Source organism: Hyaena hyaena, unplaced genomic scaffold (assembly GCF_003009895.1).
Source record: "Hyaena hyaena isolate Hyena2069 unplaced genomic scaffold, ASM300989v1 scaffold_434, whole genome shotgun sequence".
NCBI classification, from domain to species: Eukaryota; Metazoa; Chordata; class Mammalia; order Carnivora; family Hyaenidae; genus Hyaena; species Hyaena hyaena.
This window is the reverse complement of record NW_024081069.1, coordinates 1,160,062-1,185,989: the sequence shown is the minus strand read 5'-3', so window position 1 is coordinate 1,185,989 and position 25,928 is coordinate 1,160,062. Positions and strand designations below refer to the sequence as shown.

General features: G+C 37.6%; 1 protein-coding gene across 4 annotated transcripts in view; it reads left to right on the top strand.

The window, feature by feature from the left end:
* Window positions 1-25,928, top strand: part of ZNF148 (zinc finger protein 148) — a 125,614-nt gene that overhangs the window by 2,662 nt on the left and 97,024 nt on the right. Inside the window, exon 1 of one of the 4 annotated variants that reach the window (XM_039253046.1) lies at window positions 12,022-12,063. The exons of the other annotated variants lie outside the window; for them this stretch is intronic. The gene's annotated coding sequence lies outside the window, so the exon portion shown is untranslated. Of the gene's footprint in view, window positions 1-12,021; window positions 12,064-25,928 lie in introns of those variants that run through there. 4 annotated transcript variants of the gene reach the window in all.

The following is a 25,928-nucleotide window of genomic DNA, read 5'->3' as shown; positions in this document are numbered from 1 at the left end:
AATATGCTTAAAGAGATAGCATTTAAAATTATACTGGAAATAGACTGGATGAGAAGGTAAAGGGAAGTTGGATGGATGGACCTGTAAGAAACACTAGGTTGTAGGAAACAGCATCTTTGCAGCAGAAGGGTTGCTGGTTAGTGATGAGAAAGAGTTGCCTGGCAATGATAGTTATTCATCTTGGAATTAGTTATCAGCTCAACTGTGCAGTGTTCTTTGACTATCTTCTGAAGCGTTTTAGAGTGAGGACTCTGGGAATGGATTAAATGACCCCTCATTGTTCTTTCCATGCTTCTATTGGCAATTTTTATAAGAATTTTTAGGAAGGAGTGAATTGGTGTGGATAATGTGTTTCTTTTTTTTTTGTGGAGGGAACGAGGGATGGGGAAGTGTGATCGCAGGGGGAAAAGGATGAAGGTCTGTATGATGGAGGTGGTGATAATTTTGTGGGAGGCTGAAGAAAGGGTAAAGAATTCTGAGGACATTTGGATATAGTAGATGTGAAGGAGATTTAAAATTATAGTGGTGAGATAGATTTGTGGCAGTTACAAAGAATATGCATATTTAAGTCACTAATATGGTGGGAATATGGTGGAAAAAAGTATGCTGCTTATATATTCGGATAGATTAATAAAATATTGAGTATTTGAAATTTGCGTATGAGGCTTAACATCACCAAGTCAGTATGATGGATATGGGGAGAATAGAAAGAACTTGCTCCCCTTTTTGGAAGTCTTGTTTAAGTAACATTGCCTCTTGAGAATCTTCTTTATGTAAAAACAGCATTCACATGTAGATTATATACTGCTAAATCTTATATTTGCTTATGGGAATTATTTGTTTTGCAAAGAGTGGCTAGACTGCAATCCACTCCGGAGTGGAAACTTTCTTAATCTTTGGGAAAACTCAAAACGGTTTGATTAAGTGCTTAGTAAATAACTTGTTGAATGACTGATAGAAAGTAGTGTTCACTGTCAGTGATAATAGTGGGACTGTGTGTAATGACTGAACACGATGGGAGTATTGTAGACTAAATTGTATTTGTTTGAGAGAGTGAGGGATAAAAGGGATATCTGACCGGTGAAGCCTTTAGATTTAAGGGAAGAAGACAGAATGGATTAGAATGGGACTAGAACAATCTTGCAAACCATCAAGGGGTGGGACCTAAGGTTCTCTTCTAATCTGAGGCTAGTTTAATCTGAGTAAATCTGGATCTGGAGTTGGTGGCTGATTTAATTTGTATTTTCTTTAGATCTAAATGACAACTTAGAGATATTTAGTTGCTTTAAGAATCTGATCTAATTCATTTTGGTATGATAATAAAAAAGTGTTAGGTGAAATTTCTTCTCTCAAGGAATTTATAGTATTTATATTCATTTAGGGGGAAAAGGACAGTTGTGAAGTAATTTAGTAATAGTGTAAGATATCAGAAAGTTGACTTTTTAAAATATCAACAGTATACCTCCAGGGGTGCCTGGGTGGCTCAGTCATTTGAGCATTCAACTCTTGATTTTTGGTTTAGGTCATGATCCCAGGATCGTGGGATTGAGCCCTGAGTGTGGTGCCTGCTTAAGATTCTCTCTCTCTCTCTCTCTCTCTCTCTCTCTCCCCCCCCCCAAAAAAAAGTATACCTCCAGATGAAAATTTTTTTTATTTTGGTAGTCATTTCAGTAGTAGTGTTCAGAACTTTTTTGGATCACCTTTTCTGAATTCCCTTCTGAACCTCTATCACATTCTATTCAATATGTTAAGTACCTATTGTGTGCTCCTGGGGGATGGAGCTTTCTTTTAAAGGTGGGTTAAAGATGGTCCCTATCTTCAGAGTTCATAATCCCTTTAGTATGGTATAGTTACAAATAGTATGAGGCATAATGTTATTGTGAATAGTCTCATTGGTGACAAATCTTTTTAGTTTGAAAGATTTGATTTTTAGAAATGCTGAAGATCTGTCGATAGCAAAGAGAGTGAATAAAGAATAGTTTTGGTTTAAATTCGTTTAGTCACAGATATAGGAATGGTTTTCGTGGTTGACTTATTAACTGAATTACTTTGGAAAACGCTCCCAGTGAGGAAGTTAGAAATATTTTGAAGAGTGGTGATAGCTTCCCTTATAGTAGTTGAACACTAGATAAATGTTAGCTAAGTGCATGAGATGGTTGGATGGATGGAATGAATAAATGAGTAAGTGGTAGCCTCCCAAGGTAATTATTTTAAAGAGGACCTCACAGATTTTAATATGTAAATAAATTCTAGGTATATTTGTTAGTAAACACTTTCATTACTGGGAACAAGATAGTGATAGTTTATGATTAAGCTCCCAAATGAGTTTTATGGATAGTGAATGCTGTAGGAGTTCAGGGAATGGGGAAATGAGTATTGGCTAAGGTTTGGGGAAAGGATTTAAGTGTACCATACTTTAGCTAGATATTTGAACGGATTCCTTAGGGATCTCAGGAGAGGAACTAAATTGCTCCAAATTTCTCTTGCAGCCCTAGAATGAACCTAGAGTCTGGATCTATTTTTGTCTTAATGCTTTCTGCCTATTTCATTTTAGCTACTCCTACTGGTTTGTTCCTTTTCAAATTCTCCTTTGCTGGGTAGATTTGAGCTCCCTTGAACAACCGGGGAGGGGGGGATCTGTTTCCATCTATGTCTAGTGTAACTTTTAGTTTTTCCTTTTATGAGCCTGTACCCCACAAATTACTTGGTCTCTGTGAGTGAAGAGCATGAGTCAACTTGGCTCTGCTATCCTGGCATTTTCCTGCATGCTTTTCTCAAAGCTGCTTTCTGAATTACAGAATAGAATAGACAGAGAATTGAGGGCATGTGTCTAGTAGACGCATGCTTGTTGAATAAATGAATGAGACAGTATCAGATAGTTTAGAAAATCTAAATGATCTGTATATTTTTGTTTGTTTCAATTTATTCATTACCTGCTTTTTTTCCTTTCCTTTTCTTTTTTATGTTTGTTTATTTTTGAGAGAGAAGGGGACAGAGGATCCAAAGTGGGCTCTGTGCTGACGGCAGTGAGCCCAATGCAGGACTCAAACTCATGAACTGTGATATCATGACCTGAGCGAAGTTGGACGCTTAATGGGCACCCATGTGCCCATACCTGCCTTTTTTCTACAAAGGATTTTATAGGGGCTGACAGAAAGATATATACTATAATGAGTTGAAATAATTGAGGTGGTCAAGTTGAAGAGAAAATGAAAGAAGAATCTGTTTAAAGATTGTAAGGTCTATTATTATAAATGCTAGAGAACTAGGAATAAAGTGGAAGACAACCAGATGGAGAAGGAAAGGTTATTCTGCAGAAAGTATGATTCTGAAAGAAGGAAAACATAATTGATATATGATAGGTTATGTTTAGAGGACAGCAAGAGAAGATTGAAAGTGTAGAGGATTATTTGAAATGGATATTTTGGGGAGTAAGAGTGTAAGACAATTTGAAGGATAAGAGTAAACAAGTTCAGAATGTAGCAGAAATTATGATGGGGATTTATAATTGAGGTTTCAGACAGTGATGGGGTACATTGTCTCTAGTCAACAGATAATAAACGTTTGTTATATGCAGAAGCATTGTTAGAGGCGGTCAGGAATAAATCTTTTGGGATTTATATTCTACTAGTGGAGTTGGATTTGTACACAAATAACTACGCTATGACCAACGTATCATAAGAAAATCTGAATGTTACTGAAGTTAAAAGGTAAGAAAAAATATTTGGGGGGAAAACCTGGGACTACACTGAATGGCATGCAAATGGCATTTTAGTTAGTTTTTGAAGGGATGAATAGGATTCTGGCTGATAGAAATGAATGGAAAGAGAGCATTCCAATCTGAAGAATTAGCAAAAGCAAAGACTTGGAGTTGAGAAGTCTTGGATATGTGGGGAATAGAGAGTTTTTAATTTTTTTTTAAACTGTGATCCACAGTAAGAAATACTTGTCACATCCTCACCTGATATATGCATGTGTGAATGTTTGTGTGTGTGTATAAAAAAGCTTCAGTAACCATAACCTTATGTGTTTTCCATTCTATTTTGTTTGGCTAAGAAAAAAGATGTCTGTCACTCATAAGCTAATTTTGTGACTAGTTGATCACAGCTTCTAGTTTGGACTGCAGAGAGTTCATGAATAGGGTATAATATGATAAAAAGTAGGAAGAGTCAGTGGGGTTGTGTAGAAAATGGATGACCTTGAAAGCTAAGCTAAGTAGTTTGTATTTGCCATGATGTAGTGTTGTGCTTAGGAAGCAAATAGAAGCCAAGTTTTAGTCTTGGCCTTTCTGTTTACCTGTGCTATGATTATGGAGAGAATTACTTCCTTTCTGAGACTGTTTTCTCATCAAGAAATCGTTAATTCTTATGCCTTCTGGCAAGGGTTATGGTGAGGATTTGAGGATGGAAATATGTTCGCATAGGATTAAAGTATGTTAATGTATCATTAATGTATAGCTTCTGAACTTTTTTGAGTAGAGAATGGAATCAAAGACTGTGTATTAAATACCTTAACCTGCTGATAGCTATATTATACAGGACAGATTGGTACCAGTATGATGGTAGAGTAAGATTGGGAGTGAGAAACCCAGTTACAAGGCCACTGGAGAAACTTTAAAAAGGCCTTGAATTAGTTTGATAGTAGCAGGATTAGAAATGAGGGGGTAGGATGTGATTGGATGAGAGGAGGGGAGGGTGACTGGGAATTTAGAGCTGTGGTAAGCTTAAGAAGGCAGCAACTGAAACTCAAATACATGTTGGGGTAGTTCGTGGGGGGGAAGGTAACGGTTAGAGTGGGTAGTTACAGTTTCTTGCATAATAGTTCTTCAGTTCTTTGTTGAATGATTAAATGTATAGATTGAGGAATTTGAATTGTGAGTGGAGACAGTAATGGATAGGTTTGAGAAGGAGGGGTGAGATTGAAGGGTGCTTTTGAAGGACTGCCAGAATTTCTTCAGGGAATATTTTTGTACACTTACTGTGTTCAAGATTCCATGATAGGCAATGTGAAGGACACATGTATATATGTATATATATGATGGAGTTCATTTTCTTTAGGAGTTTAACCAGGGACAAAAATGTGTACATACCTATGACAGAAGTACTGTGGCAGGTTCGACTTTGTGGAGTAGTTGGTATGCAGCTTTGGCCTTGAAGGATAAATAGTGTTTATAGTAGGCAAGATGGTGAGGGTTGGTATTCCAAGAAGAGGGGAGCGTGATATGAGTGGCAGAAAAGTTCTGGATGTGTTTAGGGGTTCATGGTCTAGATTATCTGGAATTTAGGGTTCATCTTATGAATGGAGGGAAATAAGCCTGTAAAGCAGAGAAACGTCTAAAAACCCAAACAGGTTTTAAAATTATTTATTTATTTGGATATAACCTTGTGTACATAAAGAACTCAAATCTTTTTTTTTTTTTCCAATGTTTTATTTATTTCTGAGAGAGAGAGAGACCAGGTGAACAGGGGAGGGTCAGAGAGAGAGGGAGACACAGAATCTGAAACAAGCTCCACCAGGCTCTGAGCTGGCTGTCAGCACAGAGCCCTACACGGGGCTTGAACCCACGAATCCTGAGATCATGACCTAAGCCGAAGTCGGATGCTTAACCGACTGAGCAACCCAGGTACCCCTCAAGTGCTCAAATCTTAAGGTTATAGGTCAATGTAACACTCCAGAAGACTACTTCATTTGTCACTCCAAGTTGATTGTCTCCAAAAAGTAACTACAGTGACCCTTGAACAACATGGGTTTGAACTGTGCAGATTAACTTATAAGTCGAATTTTTTTTGATAATTATGGTACAATATTGTGTTTTTATGATTCTCTTAACATTTTCTCTTCTCTAGCTTACTTTATTGTAAGAATGCAGTATATATTACATATAATCTACAAAATATGTGTTAATCTACAGCTTGTTATTAGTAAGGCTTCTGGTCAACAGTAGGCTACTGGTAGTTAAGTTTTTGGGAGTCAAAAGTTATACCCAGATTTTCGACCATGGAGTGAGGGGGAGAGGTTGGATCCCCAGCCTGTGTTGTTCAGGGGTCAGCTGTACTATTCTGATTTCTGTCACAGCAGAGTAGTTTTATGGTTTTGAATTTCTTATTAGTGGAATCATACGTCCGTGTCTGATTTCTCATGCTCAGCATATGTCTGTGAGATTCATCCATGATGTGTATAGCAGTAGTTTGTTCTTTTTCATTGCTCTGTAGGATTCCATTATGAACATATCACCGTGTATTTATTCATTTCATGATGGTTAGACTGTAGGCTAGTTTCTGTTTTTTGGAAATTTAAGGACTTTTTTTTTTTTTTTTTAAGTTTATTTTGAGAGAGCGAGCACAAGCGGGGGTGGGGAGGGCAGAGAGAGGGAGAGAGAGAATTCCAATCAGGCTTCATTCACACTATCAGTGCAGAGCCCTACACAGGGCTCAATCCCACAACCCTGGGATCATGACCTGAGTGGAAATCAAGAGCCGGGTGCCCAAATGACAGAGCCACCCAGTCACCTCTGGAAGTCTAAGGACTTTTAATTTGACTCAGTATGCAGTGGGGAATCATTGATAGTTTTTGAGTGAGTGATTTAAGAATACAAATCTGGTGACCTGTTTTTGTTTTGTTTTTCCAATGAAGAGAACCTAGTGACTAGGAGACAAAGTCAAAAGGCTCTGACAGAAGTGTGAAGTGTTGAGAGTCTAGGTTGCAGTGATGGTAGTGGTAATAAAAGGAAAGAGATATACAGAACTACTTTGAAGAAAGAATTGAAGGGTTTGATGACAAATGGGCTTTTGGGATACTGGAGGAAAAGAAAAGGGAAACTTTAGGGCTTTTCTTGGGTAACTGAGAATGGTAGTGCCATTAATAAAATCTATTGGGTCGGTTAGTAGAACTGTTTTGGTGGGGAAGAATAATTAATTTCATTCTAAGATATATGGCCAGTGTGAAGCACCAATGGAAGTATGTAAGGGTAATTATTTAGTTAGAAATACTGGATTCATCTGAGGAAGGAGGTCCAATAGAGATTTGGGAATATGTACCTAGAGTTGATAATTGAAGCTGCTAATTCTGGATTTGGTAGGGTGCTAATGGCATGAAATTTTTGGACTGATAATTGAGGTGTTAATTGAAGCAATAATTGAAGACTCTAGTTAAAAAAAATCATTATATATTCCAATTCCTATGGAATAAATTAGATTGTAGCAGAGGGTGATGGTTTAAAGATTATTTTTGGGAGCTGGGGGAAGATATTCATATGAGGAATGAAAATGTAGAAGCAGTTATTAAGGGAAGAAATCCTGAAGGGAGTGGAGAGAGAATGGGAGAAACCTGGATAAAACTTGAGAAAATACCCACTATTTGGGCTGAGAAGAGGACCAGTGGTCATTGGAGATAGAAGCAGCAACTAGAGAGACCACAGTAGAATCCTGCTATACAGTGACATAACCCAGGGGAGGTAGTTCAAGTGTCATTTTCAAAGAAAGGATAAGGACTTTGGTGGTGGGTCATATGATTTGCTACATGGAATTGTTTTTTTGGTCTTCAGGAGAGCAATTCCGGAGTGCATGGGGATAAAGGACTGAGTAGGTTGGGAGAATATGGAAACATTGAATGTAGGAATTGTATTAAAAAGTTTATTTTAAGAAGGTGGAACAGCTCTTTTTCCAAAACTGAAGGCAAGAAGTAACAGATGGATAAAGATACAGCATTTTAGAAGCTGTAAAGAGGATTTCATTACAGGTGGAGAAGGTGTGATTTGAGGGAATTTTATGGAAGTGATTGAGTATTTGATGGGATTATAAACTTAAATATGAAAATGACTTGGAATTAGTCAATGACATAGAGAATGGTCTTTAGAATAAATCAGTTGTGGAAGATTTCATAGCTTTCTGGTGGTACTTAACACCCACTGTGTGGGTGTGAAGAAAACAGATGGTGAAGATTGTGTGTCATTGGGGAGATGCACGGTGAATATAATAGAAGGTCATAATGTTCTGGAGAGGGCAGTATTAAATGGCTGATAAACAGATTTAAATTGTGTGGGGAGACAAGTGAAGCCAAAAGGACATAAAGAGCAGGTGTAGAAATATAAAGTAGCTGTGGTTAAAAAAAAAAAAAAAGAGGTCTCTGAAGTTATAATCCTTGTGGTACAGCACTTCCAGTTGATAACCTATTTTCATTATATATGTGTGAGTGGCTGAAGTGCAGCTGAAGGTTTTAGGAGTTGAGGAAGGTCAGGATGTAGAAAGTACTTCAGCATAATTGTTGAAGTTACTGAGAATAATTGCTGAATGTGGGACAAAGTAGAATTGGTCTTTGGGGAAGGAAGATGGTGGAGTGTATTCTGGAGCTTGGTAGATATTACAAATGGAATGGTTTAAGTGAGTAATGTAAACTGCAAAGAGATATTTTACTGATAGGAGTGGCCCTTGGGAGCAAGAAGTTGGTCTTTCAGCAAGCTGAAGGAGTAGAAGAATGGATAGCCAAGTGAGGAGAGAAGCAGGTTGTTCTGGAAAAGCCAAGCTTGAGATAAGATGAAGGGGTGGTCACAACAATCCAGGCAAGAGATGATAGTATCTGACTTGTGATGTGGGGGTGGAGATAAATAGATTTGTTACATTCACTAGTTCTTTAAATTTCTGTAGAAATAAATTATACTTGCAAAATTGTAGCCATTCATGTGCAAGGAAAAAGAAAAGGTAAGGTAGAGGTATACTAATATGAAAGGCAAACAAATGAGTGTAGTTTGTTGACAGTAGAACATGGATAAACTGATAGAAGCTAGTAAATGGGTAGAACAGAAATCAATGAGGTTGGTTTTGACCTGAATCTGAATAAGAGATGAAAAGGAGAGTAAGTTGCTCGCAGCAGAGAAAATATGGGGAAAACATAATGCTATCTTGGAAATAATGCCAGGAGCCTATTCCTTCTCCGTGCATATGAGGACCGTCCTTGCCACCTATGATCTTATAAAGATAATAGTGCATATGCATAAGTATTTTTAAAAATAGCATAATGATAGACGTATTGAGATCTTTTGACCTCTACTTGAGCTCCTCAAAACCCCATCAGTCTTTGTTTGCAGAAACTGTGTGGTGATAATTTGTATACATAAAGAGGTTCAGGTAAAAAGTAGAAAGAATGGGTGGATATTACGAAGGAGACATCCTAAGCAATCTAAAATGGCCTCTATAGTTTTTTCAGGGTTTTTTTTTGTTGTTGTTGTTCCATAGTGACTTTTATCACCTATATTTCTTATTGTTCTTAGGAGGCTGATTGTTTGCTCATTTCATTTATTACCTATATAGATAGTAATCCCAGATGTATAGTTCTAAATACATTCTTATTTGTAGTTATTTATCATTTATTGAACATATCTAAAGGAGCTATATTGCCATTTCCTAAAACAAAGTATAGTTAAACATTACTACTTTTTAACTTGTGTTTTTTTTAAGGTTTATTTCTTTATATTTGAAAGAGTGAGTGTGGTGGGTGCGCCTGGGTGGCTTAGTTGGTTAAGCGTCCGACTTTCGCTTGGGTCATGATCTCGCGGTTTGTGGGTTCGAGCCCCGCATCGGGCTCTGTGCTGACTGCCAGCTCGGAGCCTGGAGCCTGTTTCAGTCTGTGACTCCCTCTTTCTCTGACCCTCCCCTGCTCACGCTGTCTCTCTCTCTCACTCTCCTAGAAATACATAAAACATTAAAAAAATTAAAAAAAAAAAAAAAAAAAAAAGAAAGAGTGAGTGTGCCAGCTGGTGAGGGGCAGAGAGAGGAAGAGAATCCCAAGCAGGCTTCAGGCTGTCTAAGCAGAGTCTGACACGGGGCTCAGTCCAATAAACTGTGAGACCATGACCTGAGCTGAGAAATCAGGAGTCGGATGCTTAATGGACTGAACTACCAGGTGCCCCTTTTGATTTGTTTTTAAATCTCAGTGCTTGAAACCTTCCTTATCTTCTATTGGTGATATTAACAACCTAGAGCAGGCCTCTAATGCTTTCGTTTTAGTCTCAAACTTTTGCTTGTCCAGTTCTGCAGTAGTAGTCATTTTTGTCTTTGTTGTCTGTCACCTTTTCCTTTGTACAATCAAAGGCTTCACTCTCAGGTGCTTATTACCTGACTGTGGTTTTTGAGATTCTCCCTCAGTGCCTTGCTGTGGTCCTAGAAGCTGACATTTGAAACCATTAGCAGTCCAATGCTGGTATCCTTCAGACCCTTTGTATTTGCATTGTATTCCTTACACGCTTAATTCACTTGTTCACCCTCTGAACAAAGAATACTTTCTGACCCTCCCTGTTTAGAGCAGGATGTTTGATGTTACTGCATGTTTCAGAGCATATTTAGTGGCAGTGAGAAAAATATGACAAGACACAAAATAGGTATTATGGGTACTCCACCCAGGTGCAGCTTTGCTCCAGGATTACTTCTAGAATGTAGCTCCAGGTCATTCATCACATTTCCCACCCTCCCTTCTACATTTAGTCACCAAATTTAATAATGAAGGACCTGTGGAGACCCAGAGCTTTGAAAAGCCTAATACGGTCCAGATAGGTCACTTTGCCCATCTAACTTTTTTGCTGTAACTTACCTGATTTGGTCTAGAGTTGTTTCCAGGACCTGCCTCAGACATAGGTAGGCCTTGGCAAGTGGGTGGTGTGGGTTAGACTGATGGTGGACATCTTAAGCAAGGTGTTGGGCATGATTATAGTGGAAACAATGTTTAGTGATTATTAATTTAATAGATAAGTGACCTCACAAGATAAGGCTTTGGATGCTGGAAAATCTTGGTTGGCACTAAGGAATTTTCCTTGTAAATTTGAGAAAATCCCATATCCAAGGGATTAGGATGAAATACAGACTTGATGTTCTGCAGGGTCCCATATATGTGTATTTGTCAACACACACACACCTGCATGTGTAGATGCATTTAATGATAGAGATAATGTATTAATTTGAGTAGGCTCTGTAATTAGAGTCTTTAGGGAAATGGGCATGGCAGTCTTGAGTTATGCGTGATTCCATTGAATTGGTAGAGAATATTTGGAAAGATCATTGTTGAGTTACTGGGAGTGTGCTTGGGAAATGGTTTTTTTAGTGACTGTGGTGGTCTTTCTGAAATAGATTCACAAAGTTTGAGGGCAGTTTGGGGCAAATTTGTTAAGTTGGAGAGTGTTAGTTTGGAGGAAATGGAACACAAAATACATTTTTGAGAATGTTAATAGAGTTGATGTGGTCAGAGCTGATCAACATTATAAGTAAGCTGTGGAGAGGTTTTGAATAGGTAAGTGGGAGATGTAATTTATGAGGAAGCTTAATACTGGAAAAGTAAATTCAAGAGTAAAATTGGAGAGATGGTTTAGGGAGGATTATTTTTTGAGGGAAATACAGCTCTTGGGTTAAAAACAGAAGGCAAGGGAACACTAAAACGAGTAAAGGTGTGGAGAATCAGAGTAAGTGGCGGGGTTAAGGAAGGGGTTACTGAAACATTTCTTATCGTGAGGAGTGTTCTGTGGGATACTACTTTTGAATAGTGAATCGGTAAGGGAGGGGGACTTAAACGTCCCTCGGTTTGTAGGGGTGGGGACAGTTAGGCGGAAGAGTTAACATTTCTTGAGAAGCCGGGGCAGGCGAGAGCCCGGGCCGGATCCGACGGCCGCACCGGCGGGATTACGGATTGGCGGAGAGGGGCCGCGCGGCTCTGGGCCCAGAGCCGCGGCGGCAGAGCACAGCCGGGCCGGGCAGCCGGCGCGCCTCTCCGCACACTCGGGCCTCTCCCAGGGCGCTTCAGTAAGTGAGCAGGCCGCGCGGGCTGTGCGGTGGGGGCCGGGAGGAGGAGCTTTCTGGAGCGCCCCCAGCGGACCTCCGCACGCGGCTCGCAAGCCTTCCTTTTGTTGTGTGTGTACGTGTGAGTGTGCGCGCGCGTGCGTGAGTGCGCCCGTGTGCAGGGAGGCGGCGGCGGAGCGCCGAGAAGCCGGGGCTTTGCCTGCCGGCGTGCCTCGGCGAGCGGCGGGGCCTCCCAGATGCCCGTCTTCCGGGTCGGGGCCCGCGGCACAGCGAGATGGCGAACTTAGTGAGTGGCTTCTTGGCGGCCAACAAGTGTCTGACTGTCAGCGGGGACCGCCGAATGCTAACTGACAGCCGCCCCCCCCCTTTTCTTTTTTTTCAAATCTTCCTTTGGACTGGGTTGTGTTTACCGTCTTACGGTGTGCCATAAGGTCAGCTGGGTAATTTGGTCTACTAGATGAATAGTTTTTTTACTCGGTATCAAGATCAAAAATGTACGTCAGGATCCGTATATTGGTTGTGCTAGTAAAACCTGCATGTGTAGTGCTAAGAACAGTCCTAAGTCCTCTCCATAATGAGGCTATGGGGCAAACTTTTGCTCTCCAGATTTTGTGAAGCACTTTTTGCGTGCCAGGAAAGAGGTCTGTGTACAGGACTAAAAGCTAGATAAAGTTAGGAAATGCAAACGTTAAAGCCCTTCCCAAGAGCTGGAGTTAAAAACAGCTTTTTGTTTTGTTTTGTTTTACATAATTATGATTGTGTAGTTTGTATGTAGAGTTTTGCAAAATTGGGCATGGTGTGATTTTTAAAAAGCATTTCTTATTTTTATAAGGGGCAAAAGTAAAGGCACCACACAGTTTTGAAATTTCAACTATGTTAAATGTTGCTATAAATAAAATCCTATTCAGATTTTTAGATTTAATATATCTAAAAATACGTTTGCAGTTGTCCTTTGGGTGCAGGAGGAAGTTCTGGGTTTCTCAGTGCTTGTTTCTGGGCAGATTTTTAGTATTGTCAGCATGATACAGGTGTAGAACCTTAACCTGAGTGAATAATTTGCTTGAGATTACCAGTCTGTTTTGCAACTGGGAATAGACTCTGGGTCTCTTATTCCCAGTCTGGTGACCTATCCAAGAATAGACTAAGGAAACTGGGTATTTTTCTGTTTGGTGGAAAATATGGCTGAGTTGATTTTGTAGTAAGTATTAAAGGGCCAAAAAGCGAATGGGTGAAGGTTTAATTTTCTGTTGTAACATTTAAGTGTAGTTTCTCCACATGCCTTTGGCTTTTCTTTGAATATATAAGGAACTTTAGGATATTCCTCAGTGTTACTTTCATGGCATTTGTAGCACGTTTACACTTGATTAAAATACATAGATGCTTATTGTAATTAACTGTGGGTAGTTGTATTTTTCATGTGAGTATTCTCCTTGGTTAGAAAATAGCAGGTAACTTGAGAATCTAGCCTTCTCACAAATGCTGGGGAGAAGAGGCATTATAGTAACTTCATTAATCTCTGAGTTAAAAACTTGGCTTTTATTATTGAAGATGCTTAAAAAGGTACAAATGGAATCCTGTGGATTTTTCTCCTCAGCTTTATATACTCTTATTTTCACTGCTATTACATTAGCTACACATGATAATATTTGGTTAACATGTGTTTCAGTAGGCCTCACAGAAAATAGTACCTTTTCTTTTCCTTTTTTTAAAAAAATGTTTTATTTATTTCTGAGAGAGAGAGACAGACAGAAAGACAGCGTGAGCAGGGGAGGGTCAGAGAGAGAGGGAGACACAGAATCTGAAGCAGGCTCCAGGCTCTGAGCTGGCTGTCAGCACAGAGCCCAACGCGGGGCTCGAACTCATGAACTGTGAGATCTTGACCTGAGCTGAAGTCGGCACTCAGCCAACTGAGCCACTCAGGTGCCCTCCCCCCGCCCCCGCCCCCCGCTTTTTTTTAAAGAGTACCTTTTCTTTTCACAGTATATGAGTTGCAATTGAAATTTTTTGTTTTGTTCATTCTTAACTTTTCTTATGCCTTTAAATCACAAAAACAAAAACATTCTTTCTTCCTCCTTCCCATCTCCAAAAAACCTAGACATTTTTTAATCTAATGCACTAGTTTTCCATCAGAAGTGATTTTGGCAATGTCTGGAAAAATTTTTGGTTGCCATGCTGGGGGATTCTATTGGTATTTAGTGGGTAATGCTAAACATCCTACAGTGCACATGATAGCCCTACAACAAAGAATTATCCAGTGCAGAATGTCAGTAGGGTTGATGTAGAGAAACCCTGACCTCATATATTGAGAATAACATTCTCCCAAATAATTTAAATCTATAAAAGTTATTATTATAATGTAATTGACATCTCTGTATCATATCATTATGAATTTTTTTCCAAAGTTGTCATTAGAGTGAATGATCATGGGTCAAAGGTTATGAAGTATATGTTAGATCATTAATACATGGGATCTTGGAGCTGCAAAATTAACAAGTTTATTTACTCTTTTTGTGTGTAGATAGTAGAGTTTCAAAGAGATTGTGACTTCCAGGTTCTCACAGATAATGCAGAGCCTAGGTCTCTTTTTTCTGTTGTAATTTACCTTAATTAAAATTAATTTTAATTACTAAGGGAAACAGTATTGATAATTTTTGCTTGGTATACAAATACATTTAAAAAATTGACTTAAACAATTGTATCATGGGAATATACGTATTTAGTGAATTATTTCAGATTCATGTGTTTGTTAAATTCGTCAGCATGGTTTTGTAACAGTTGTAAACTTTTCAGCATCTGCTTTTTAAAAAAGTGTGCAAAATTGAAAAAGACCACATATAATTTTAAAACAAAACAAAGTTAATTATGATACCTTAGGCAACATTGGAAATACAATCCCAACTGGAATTGTTCAGACACCTTTGGATGTCTTGAACTGTTTTGCAGAATTGTGTGAAGATCACCATAGTGGTAAGTTATTGTGCTAATTGTAAATCCATTTTAGCAAGATTCTTTTGGTTTAATTTTAGAAAAAGATATTGGAACTTTCATGTGAGCTGTAATTGGGTGAAATAAATTTGGGTATTTAGATGAAATTTTTTTTTTTCTTTCTTTTTTTTTGAGAGAGAGAAGGCACAAGTGAATGAGGGGCAGAGAGAGACAAGTGAGGCTCGCTGGATGCGGAGCTTGAGCTCACCCAGGCACCCAAGATGAAAGAAATATTTTCAAGTTAAGTAGTGTATTATTGTCAGAGGAAGAAGTTCTTTTTATGTTTAAAATTTTTTTCAGTGGAGGGATGCCCAGGTGGCTCAGTTGGTTAAGTTTCTGACTGCGCAAAGGTCATGATCTCATGGTTTGTGAGTTCGAGCCCTGCCTGGAGCTCTGCTCACAATGCAGAGCCTGTCTGGGATTCACTTTCTCTCTCCCTCTCTCTCTGCCCCCCACCTCCAATCTCTCTCTCAAAATAAATAAACTTAAGAAAAAAATTTTTTTTCGGTAGTGTTACTTTTTTGTAAATGAGTAAAACAAATGAAGACAGAGGATCGTATGAGCAAAGATTTCTTTAAATGTTTTAAGTAAAAAATATATAGAAAAAAATTACAACTCATATTAGCAAAAAAATCAACTAGAGAAGCTGCTGTTAATATTTTGATATATGGTCTTATATTTTCATTAACTTTTTATTATGGAAAAATTTAAATAAGTAATCAATAGTATTATGAACCTCCATATACCTGTGCCATAGCTTCAGTAGTTAGCAATTATGACTATTCTTGTTTCATCTGTACTTCTACCCCATTTTCCCCCTTCATATTATTTTTTAAAGAAACTTTATTTTGAAATAATTATAGACTCATAGGAAGTTGCAAAGTTAGTACAGAGTCTTATATACCCTTTACCCAGCTTCTCCCAGTGGTGACAAATCTTATAAAAGCTCTAGTAATGTCAAAACCAGGAAATTGACATTGGTGCGTTACTCTTAACTAAACTGACAAATACTCTGCACCATTTTTTTTTAAACCTGAATTCATTTGTGTGTGTGTGTGTGTGTGTGTGTGTGTGTATGGTTCTTTGTAGTTTTCTCCCATACATAGTAAGTTCATATGACTACTACCACAATGAAGACACAGAACTGTTCCATCATCAGTTCCATCCACCCCTCTTTGTGTTTGCATTCCGCCCCAAAACCCTTCCCTGTCTCTTGGCAGTCTTATTTTCCATCCCTGTAGTTTTGTCATTTCAAAAATGATGAATTAATAACATACTTTCTTGAACCAAAATTCATGTGTTGAAGACCTTTGGGTATATTCAGTATTTTGCTATTAACAAATAAAGTGATTATGAAAATTCGTGTATAGCAATTTGTGTACAGTTATCTGAGATAAATGTCCAAGAGTGAGCTTTTTAGGTTGTATGGCAAGGGTAAGTTTAGTTTAGTTGTTTTGTTTTTTTTTTTTAAATGTTTACGTTTGAGAGAGAGAGAGAGAGCGAGCAGCGGGGAGTCAGAGAGAGAGGGAGACACAGAATCCAAAGCAGGCTGTAGGCTCTGAGTTGTCAGCACAGAGCCCAGAGTGGGGCTCGAACTCACAGACTGTGAGAGCGTGACCTGAGCCCAGGTCCGACGCTCAACTGATTGAGCCACGCAGGCGCTCCACACAAGTTTAGCTTTGTAAGAAAATTCCAAACTTTTTCCAGAGTGACTGTACCATTTTACAGTGTATGAGAAAGAGGTCTACTTGTTCTACATGCTTGGCAGCGTTTGTTATTATTATTTCTTATTTCAGCTGTGATAAAAAATAAAATAGTGATATTTTATTGTAGTTTTAATTTACATTTCCCTTATGGCTGATGAATTGAATGTCTTTATATGTATGTATTGGCTGTCTGTTTATGCCTTTTGCTTATTTTCTCATCTGAATATATGTATATTTTTGTTGTTAAGTTTTGAGAGTTCTTTATATATTCCAGATAAGAATTTGTCAAACATCGTTTGCAAACATTTTCTCAGTCCACAGCTTATCTTTTCATTTTCTTCACAAGTTCTTTCACAGGGGAGATGTTTTCAGTTTTGATGAAGTCTCTTTTACTGATCATGCTTTGGTGCCAAATCAAGGGATCCTTTAGTCCTGAAGGATGTCTCCTGTGTTTTCTTCTGTAGTTCTGTATTACATTAAATTCATGACCCCTTTGAGTTAATTTTTTTATATAAAGTCCTGAGGTTTAGGTCAAGACTTTTTTTTGCCTATGGATGGATGTCCAGTTTTTCCAGTACTATTTGTTGGAAAGACTGTCTTTCCTCCACTGAATTATATTATCTGTTGGGCATATTTGTGTTGGTCTGATTTTGTGTTCTGTGTTGCATTGATCTAAGTGTCTATCCCTTTTGTCAGTCTACCTTGTCTTGATTAATGTAACTGTATAGTAGGTGTTAAGGTCAAGTAGATGATTCCTTCCCCTTTGTCAACATTGTTTTAGCTTTTGTAGTGTCTTTGCCTTTTCATAGAAGTTTTAAAAGAATCTTGTTTATGTATACCAAAAAGAGTATTGCTAGGATTTTGGTAGGAATTGAATAAATCTATAAATCAGTTTGGCAAGAATTCCTTTATTATACAGAGATTTTCTTTTTTTTGTAAGTTTTTTTTTAAACATTCATTTTTGAAAGAAAGATAGGTTGTGGGGGGGGGTTGCAGACACACACACACACACACACACACACACACACACACACAGAATCCAAAGCACACTCCAGGCTTGGAGCTGTCAGCCCAGAGCCTGATGCAGGGCTTGAACCCACTAGCTGTGAGATCATGACCTGAACTGAAGTCGGACACTTAACCGACTGAGCCACCCAGGTGCCCTTATACAGAGATTTTCAATCCATGACTACAAATGTCTCATCATTTATTTAGATCTTTTGTATTTTTTGAAGCAAATTCTAGGCATATAGTTTTCCTTAAACAGCTATAACTTTATGTACCATATAATTTATTCATTGAAAGTATATAATTCAGTTGTTTTTAGTGTATTCAAACAGTTGTGCAGCCATTAGCATAATCAATTTTAGAACATTTTCATCGCCCTAGAAAGAAACTCTGTCCATTAACAGTCAGCCCTCTTTCCCCTTTTGTCCTGGACATTGGCAACAACTAATTTACTTTCTGTGTCTATGGATTTATCTGTTCTGAACATTTCAGGTTAATGGAATCATACAGTAGGTGGTCTTTTATGTTTGGCTTCTTTCATGTAGCATAATGTTACGTGATTTAGCGTGTGTCAGTTCATTCTGCTTATTGCTGAATAGTATTCTATTGGAGAGATATATCACATTTTTTTAATCCATCAGTTGACTGACATTTGGGTTGCTTCCACTTTTTAGATATTACGAATAAGGTTGCTATGAACATTCATGTGCAAGTTTTTATGTGAACATTTGTTTTCATTTCTCTTGGGTATATACCTAGGAGTAGAATTGCTGAGTCATATTCAAGAAATCATTGCCAGGACCACTGTTATGAACTTTTCCCCCTTGTGTTTATTTATTTATTTTTTTAGGAGTTTTATAGTTTTAGACCCCATATTCAAGTCTTTAATCCATTTTGAATTGACTTTTTGTGTATAGTATGAGGGTCCAGTTTCATTCTTTTTGTGTGTGGATATCCAGTTTTCCTGAAACCATTTGTTGAACAGGCTATCCTTTCCCCATTTTGTATTCTTGGTACCTTTGTTGAAAATCAGTCATCTGTTTATGTATGTGTTTATTCTGGGCTCTGTTTCCTTCCATTGGTCTGTATGTCTGTCTTTATGCTAATACTATTTTTCATTATTGTAGCTTTCTACTATGTTTTGAAATTAGGAAATGTGACATCTCCAGCTTTGTTCTTCTAAGATATTTGTCTATATTTGGGGTTCTTTGTGTTTCCATATGAATTTTAGGATTTTTCTCCCCTATTTCTGTAAAAACACTATGGGGATTTTGGAAGGGATTGCATTGAATCTGTAAATCACTTTGGGTAATAATGGACATTTTAATAATCCATGGATATGGGATGTCTTTCTTTTTATTTGTGTTTTCATTTTTTTCATCAGTGTTTTGTATTTTTCAGTGTACAAGTGTTTTGCCTCCTAGGGTTAAGTTTATTCTTAAGTACTTTATTCTTTTTTATTTTTTAAAAAAATTTTTAGTGTTTTATTTATTTCTGAGAGAGAGACAGTGTAAGCACGGGAGGGTCAGAGAGAGAGGGAGACACAGAATCTGAAACATGCTCCAGGCTCTGAGCTAGCTGTCAGCACAGAGCCCGACATGGGGCCCGAACCCACGAACCAGGAGATCGTGACCTGAGCCGAAGTCGGATGCTTAACCGACTGAGCCACCCAGGCGCCCCAATTCTTTTTGATCCTATTATAAGTGACATTACTTTCTTAATTTTATTATTTTGTTGTTCACTACTAGTATACCGTTGATTTTTGCATATTCTTGTACTGTGCAACCTTGCTGAACTTACTTTTGTAGTTTTTTAGTGTATTCTTTATGGTTTTATGAATATAGGATGCCATCTGTAAATAGCGCAGTTTACTGCTTCCTTTCCAGTGTGAATGCTTTTTAATTTTCTTGCCTAATTTTCTTTGTTAGAATGTCTAGTACAGTGTTGAATCAAAGTAGTGAGAATAGACCTCTTTCTTTTGTTTCTGGTTATGGGGGAAAGCATTCAATATTTCATCATTAAGTATAATGTTAGAATTTTTGTAGATGGCCTTTATTGGGTTGAGGAGATTCTCTTCTGTTCCTAGTTTCTTGTGTGTTGTTATTATTTAAGGGTATTGGATTTTGTCATATGTTTTTCTGCATCTGCTGAGATGATCTACAAAAAAATAAAGGTTTTTGTCCTCTATTCTGTTGGTAGGGTGTATTTACTTGATTTTCAGATGTTAAACAAATTTTGCATTTCTGAGATAAGTCTACTTGGTTATTGTGTATATTCATTTTTCTGTGTTAGCGAATTAGGTTTGCTAGTATTTGAGGATTTCAATGTCTATAATCATCAGAGATAATGGCTAGTCATTTTCTTTTTTAAAATTTAATGTTTATTTTGAGAGAGAGAGAGAGCACACACGTGCACAAGTTGGGGAGGGACAGAGAGAGGCAGAGAGAGGATCCCGAGCTGTCAGCACAGAGCCCTACGTGGGGCTTGATTGTGACCTGAGCCAAAATCAAAAGCTAGATGGTCAACTGAGCCAACCATGCGCCTCCCCCCCCCCCCCATTTTCTTTGCCTGTGACATCTTTATTTTGTTTTGGTATCAGTGATACTGACCTTACAAGATAAATTGAGAAATGTCCCCTCGTCTATTTTTGGGAAGAGTTTGTGACCAACTGGCATTTAATTCTTTATTAAATTTTTTGGTAGAACTTCCCAGTGAAGCTGAGCTTAGAGGCTTTTTTGGGAGCTTTTAAATTAATAATTCATTTTTCTTGGATGGTTATATAACTATTTAGATTATTTCATCTTGGTTTAGTTTAGGTAGTGTAATTTTGAGAAATTGAGAAATTTCTTTTGTTAAATTTAAGAATGTAAAGTTGTTTTATAGTATTCTCTTACTGTATTTTTAGTTGGTGCAGGTTCTGTAGTGATATCCAATCTTAAATGATTATGTTAGTGATTTGTGTCTTCTCTTTTGTGTTAGTCCTGTTATTTAGAAAATTTTTGCTTCATTGATTTTTTTCTCTTTTCTTGTTTTCAGTTTCATTCATTTGTTCTTTATTGTTTCATTCTTACTGCTTGCTTTGGGTTTATATATATTTTGCTCTTTTTTTTAAAGTTTCCTGTGCTAGGTAATTAGGTTATTGAGTTGAGATCTTTATTTTATTTTTATTTTATTTTTTATATATTTATTTTTTTTGAGAGAGAGAGAGAGCTTGTGCAAGGGTATATAGGGGAGGGGCAGAGAGAGAGGGAGAAAGAGAATCTCAAGCAGGCTCCATGAGAGTGAGATCACGATCTGAGCTGAAACTGAGTTGGACACTCAACCAACTGAGCCACCTAGGCATCCCTGAGATCTTTCTTCATTTCTGTTGTAAGCATTTAAGTGCTATAAATTTCCTTTTAAGTATTGCTTTAGTTGCATCTCACAAATTTTGGCATGTTGTGTTTTTTTTCATTCATTTTTATGTATCTGTATTTTAAGGTTTTCTTTTAAATTTCCACCTTGACCCATGCATTTTTTAGAAGTGTGTTGTCTTTTCCTGTTGTTTCTAGGTCTTGTTTTTGTCTTTCTGTTACTGATTTCTAGTTTAGGACTGTTATGGTCAGAGAATGCACTCTACGTTATTTTAATTCTTATAAATTTGTTCAGGTTTGTTTTGTGGCTCAGGATAGGATCTTGGTGGATGTTCCATGGGTGCTTGAAAAGAAATGTGTGTTCTGCTATCATTGGGTCTCGTATTCTGTATACAGTTGACCTTTGAACAACACAGGTTTGAATGCACTGGTCTACCTATACTTGGATTTTTTACAGTATAGGACTGTAAAAGTGTTTTCCTTATTTTCTCAGGAACATTTTCTTTTATCTAGAATACAGTATATGATGTAATATATAAGATATATGTTAATGGATTGTTTATATTATATGTAAGGCTTCTGGTCAATAGTAGGCTATTAGGAGTTAAGTTTTTGGGGGCGCCTGGGTGGCTTAGTTGGTTAAGCGTCCGACTTCGGCTCAGGTCACGATCTCAGGGTTGGTGGGTTCGAGCCCCGCGTTGGGCTCTGTGCTGACAGCCAGCTCTGCCTGGAGCCTGTTTCAGATTCTGTGTCTCCCTCTCTCTCTGACCCTCCCCTGCTCACAGTCTCTCTCTCTCTCTCAGAAATAAATAAAAACATTAAAAAAAAGGAGTTAGGGTTTTGGGGAGTCAAGTCATACATGGATTTTTGTGTGAGGGAGTTGTTCAAGGATCAGCTAGATATCAATTTGATTCTGTTGGTTGAATGTGTTATTAATATAGCTACTCTGCTTTTCGAAAAAACTGTATTGCTATAACTTCAGCATTCTTTTCTTTTCAACGTATGCTACCAGATTTCTTGATAGCAGCATACATTGGACCATTTAAAAAATAATCTGCTCTGCCAGTCTGTCTTTGATTGATTTATTTAGACTATCTGCATTTAAGGTAATTATTGATCTATCAGTCCTTATTATATCTGCTATTTTACTTTTTTTTTTTTTTTTTGCTTATTTTCTCTGGCTTTTGGTTTTTGCTTCTTTTTCCTTGCCCTCCTGCAGATTACTGGAACATTTCTTAGGATTCCGCCTTGTATAGTTTGTAGAAGATCTATTTATAATGTTTTGGAGTTTGCCTTGGTGTAGTTTCTGCAGTGGTTGTTGTAGTTAATACAGTATCATATGTGGTTTATAACAGTCTGCTAGTATCCACATTTTACAGCTTCAACTGAAGTGCATAAATTTCACTTCAGTTCTACCCTTTACCTTCCCAACTTTTATTTATTTATTATTATTACTTTTTTTAATGTTTATTTTTGTGAGAGAGAGAAAGAGAGGGAGGGAGAACAGAGGAGAGGCAGAGAGAGAGGGAGGCACAGAATCTGAAGCAGGCTCCAGGCTCTGAGCTGTCAGCACAGAGCCTGACATGGCTCCAACCCACAGACCATGAGATCATGATCTGAGCCAAACCCAGATACTTAACCAAGCAATCCACCCAGGTGCCCCCTACTTTTTCAACTTTTAAATATAATTGTCTTGGGGTATGAAATGGTGTTGTAATTTTTGTTTTCAGTCATCAAGTAAGATTTATAAAGGTAATGGTGGAAAAGATAATCTGTTGTGTATACCCGTATTTCTTCCTGTTTGAAACATTTTCTTCAGCTAGTCTTTATGACACATTCTTTTAGTTTTTCTTCTTTTGGGAATGCTTTTTAAAAATGCCCCCTTTGTTCCTTGCTGTGGTCTGAATGTATTTCCCTAAAATTCAAATGTTGAAATCCTATTAGGAGTTGGGGCCTTTGGGAGGTGATTAGATCATGAGGGAGGAGCCCTCATGAATGGGATTGAAAGAAGCCAGAGGAGCTCCCTTGGCCTTTTCTGTCTTGTGGGATACAAAGAGGAGTCTTTTACCTGGAAGAGAGTCTTCACCCAACCATATTGACATCCTTATCTTGGACTTCTAGCCTCCAGAACTGTGAGAAGTAAATTTTTGTTGTTTATAAGGCATCTATTCTGTAGTATTTTGTTGCAGCAGTTCAGATGGATTAATTGTTAAATGGATGTTTCATACTTCCTGAAGAGTAGTTTCACTGGATATAGAATTCTTGGTTGGCAGTTCTTTATTTTTCTAGTGTTCAAAAAGTGCTGTGCCACTTCTTGGCCACCATGGTTTCAGATGAGAGATCTGGTGTCATTTAAATTGTTGTTCCATTATAAGTAATAGGTGGTTTCTTTGAAGGTTTGTGCCTTCAAAGTTTTTTCTTTGTTTTTAATTTTGAACATTTAATTATGAAGTGTCTTGGTGTACAGTTCTTTGTGTTCTGTCTTGGGTTTGCTCAGTTTTTTGGATCTGTAAGTTTGTATTTCCCACATTTGAATTTAGCCATTGTTTCTTCAAATACTGTTTCAGCCCCTCTCTTCTTTCTGGGGCTCCAATGATAAGAATGCTGGATCGTATGTTACTGGCCTGCAGTTCCCCAAGACTGTTCGTTTTTTTCCCTGTTTTCTCTCTTTTATTCAGATTGGGTGAGTTCTGTTTTTCTGTACTCACTTTCAGTGATTCTCTTCCTTATCATCTCTGTTTGTATTGAGTTTATGCAGTGAGTTCAGAATTTTTCAATTACTGTATTTTTTAGTTCTGTAATTTTGCTTTTAAAAAATAAATTCTTGTCTTTGCTGAGATTTTCCATGTTCTCACTTGTTTTTCGGGAAATTTATAATTGCTGAAACATTTTTATTGTTTTTTAAATAAAAAATAATTTGTCAAAGAATTCCATTGTCTGATTCATCACTGCTTTGGCCTTAGTTGATTATCTTTTCTCAGTTGTGACTCCTTGAGTCATTTCTGTTTTATCTTTTAGGTAGGAAGCTCTAGGCCCTATTTATATTTTTTTATTTTAGTGGACAGTCACCCTCTAGGTTTAGAGTACAGATCTTGGCCCACTTTTATAGGCTGTGTTTCCAGTGGCAGTTTAATTTTCAGAGCTTTTGTGGTTACCTTAATAGATCTGATCTGCTGGGTTGCCACTAGCCCTTGCTGGTGGTGCCTGACGGAGCAAAAGGTTTTTCCCTATGCTGGGCTTCTGGTTATAGCTAGATGGGAGATGATTTTGGTGGGATCCTTCTACTGTTCCTCCCATGTATGTCATTCTTCCTGGTCCCCCTGTCTCTGGGTGAGAGAGGAGAGTCTTTCCCCAAACTAGCTGCTTGCTGAGGTTGGGTCCCTCATTTTGCCTACTTGTCTCTGCATTTCTAGAGGGGAAAACAGGAGTCCCTTGCCGAATGGGTAAGGAAGAATTTTTACCCCAGTTTTGTTGTTGGCTGGGCTTCCAGTTAATCTCCCCTTTATATTGCAGAGGGACTCCAGTTTAATTTGGGGGAGGAATGTGACTGCCTGGTCTGTCTTCTGTTGCTAAGTTGGTGGTCGGGAAATGGCAGCCTGGGTTGCCTTTTTCTGTTGGGTGTGGGGACTAAAATACCTGCTGCTCTTTTGTTTCTCCAGTCTTGTGGTCCCAAACTGGTTCACTGCCTTAACATTTTCAGAATTTATGTCTGGTTGTCTCTTTTGTTATTTCCATGGTTTCTAATTGTACTTAATGAGGAGGGGCAGGAGAAAACAGCTCTGTGCCATCTTACCTAGATTGGAAGTTCAGGTTCCTTAATTTTGTGAAATTTCATCATCTCCAGACAGTAGGTTATATCAACTTTGAAAATAACAGTATCTGGATATGTGTTTTGTCAGGTTTTAAGCACTATATAAATATTTGCTTTGGTTAATAAATCAGTATATCAGACACCTAAGTTTTTGGGAAGTCATTCATAACCAGTTCAAGAGGGTGGCAGGGAATAGATACATGGTATTTTACTAGGCATCTGTCACATAAACAGAATTTTGTTACGTAGTTAATTAAAATGAGGTTATAAATTCTGAGTGCTTTCTTCAAGAATGTATTTAATAAATTATTTACACTTAAGATATTTAGTAATTCCAGTGATACATTATAGTATTTTAATATTAATAAATATTTTCTAAACAATGCTGAAAATCTTATATTATGCAGCCAATGTAATCTGTTTCTGACTCATGGATTGAAATGGGCAGATGAAATGTCCTGCTGTTACATTCCCTGGTTTTCTAAATTGAGACTAAATTGGCACAAATAAAAAAATGTCCATTCTTCATTAGTAGAAGCTTGCGTTTCTAAGTGATGGGTTAACTTGCTACATCAACTTCTCCTATTTAGAAAAACAATCTCACAGACATATTTCATGAATTTTCAAACTTAATATATTTAACTTCATTTATGGAGAAATCACTGGGCTTCTTTGCAGCCACTTTTTGAGATATTCTCTGAATGACTGATGGCAAATCTCAATTTCCTAATCAGATTAAAAACCATTGGTTTTATTTGGGGGCCTACCTCTACAATGTGTCTAGTGCCTGGTGTAATTCTGGGCATGCATTCTAGACAGAGGAGATAAGAATGATTGACTCTGGTATTGAATAAGATGAGAATTGTCAAAAGAGAAGTGGTTTTTGTGGACCATTTATAAGTTATGAAATGAGCGTTTTATATTTCATATGAGAAGTAATAATTCCAGTTCTGTCTTTGACTTGTAATAATATTTTTATTAATATGTTTTTGTCCACAATGACACTTTAAAAAATCAAATGTAAATAAACTTTACTTTTTTATATTTATTTTTGAGAGGGAGCGCAAGCGGGGGAGGGGCAGGAGCAGTAAGCGGGCTCCTGATGTGGAGCCTGAACCCACAAACCGCGTGCTCATGACCGAGCTGAAGTCAGACGCACCCAGGTGTCCTTTAACTTTAATTTTTAATTGGGTATTCTTACAGTTTTTTAGGTATTTTTTCTTTTTTAGTTATTAGAGTGGGATAATTTTTATGTTACAAATATCCGATGAATTTAATTTTCTGTTTA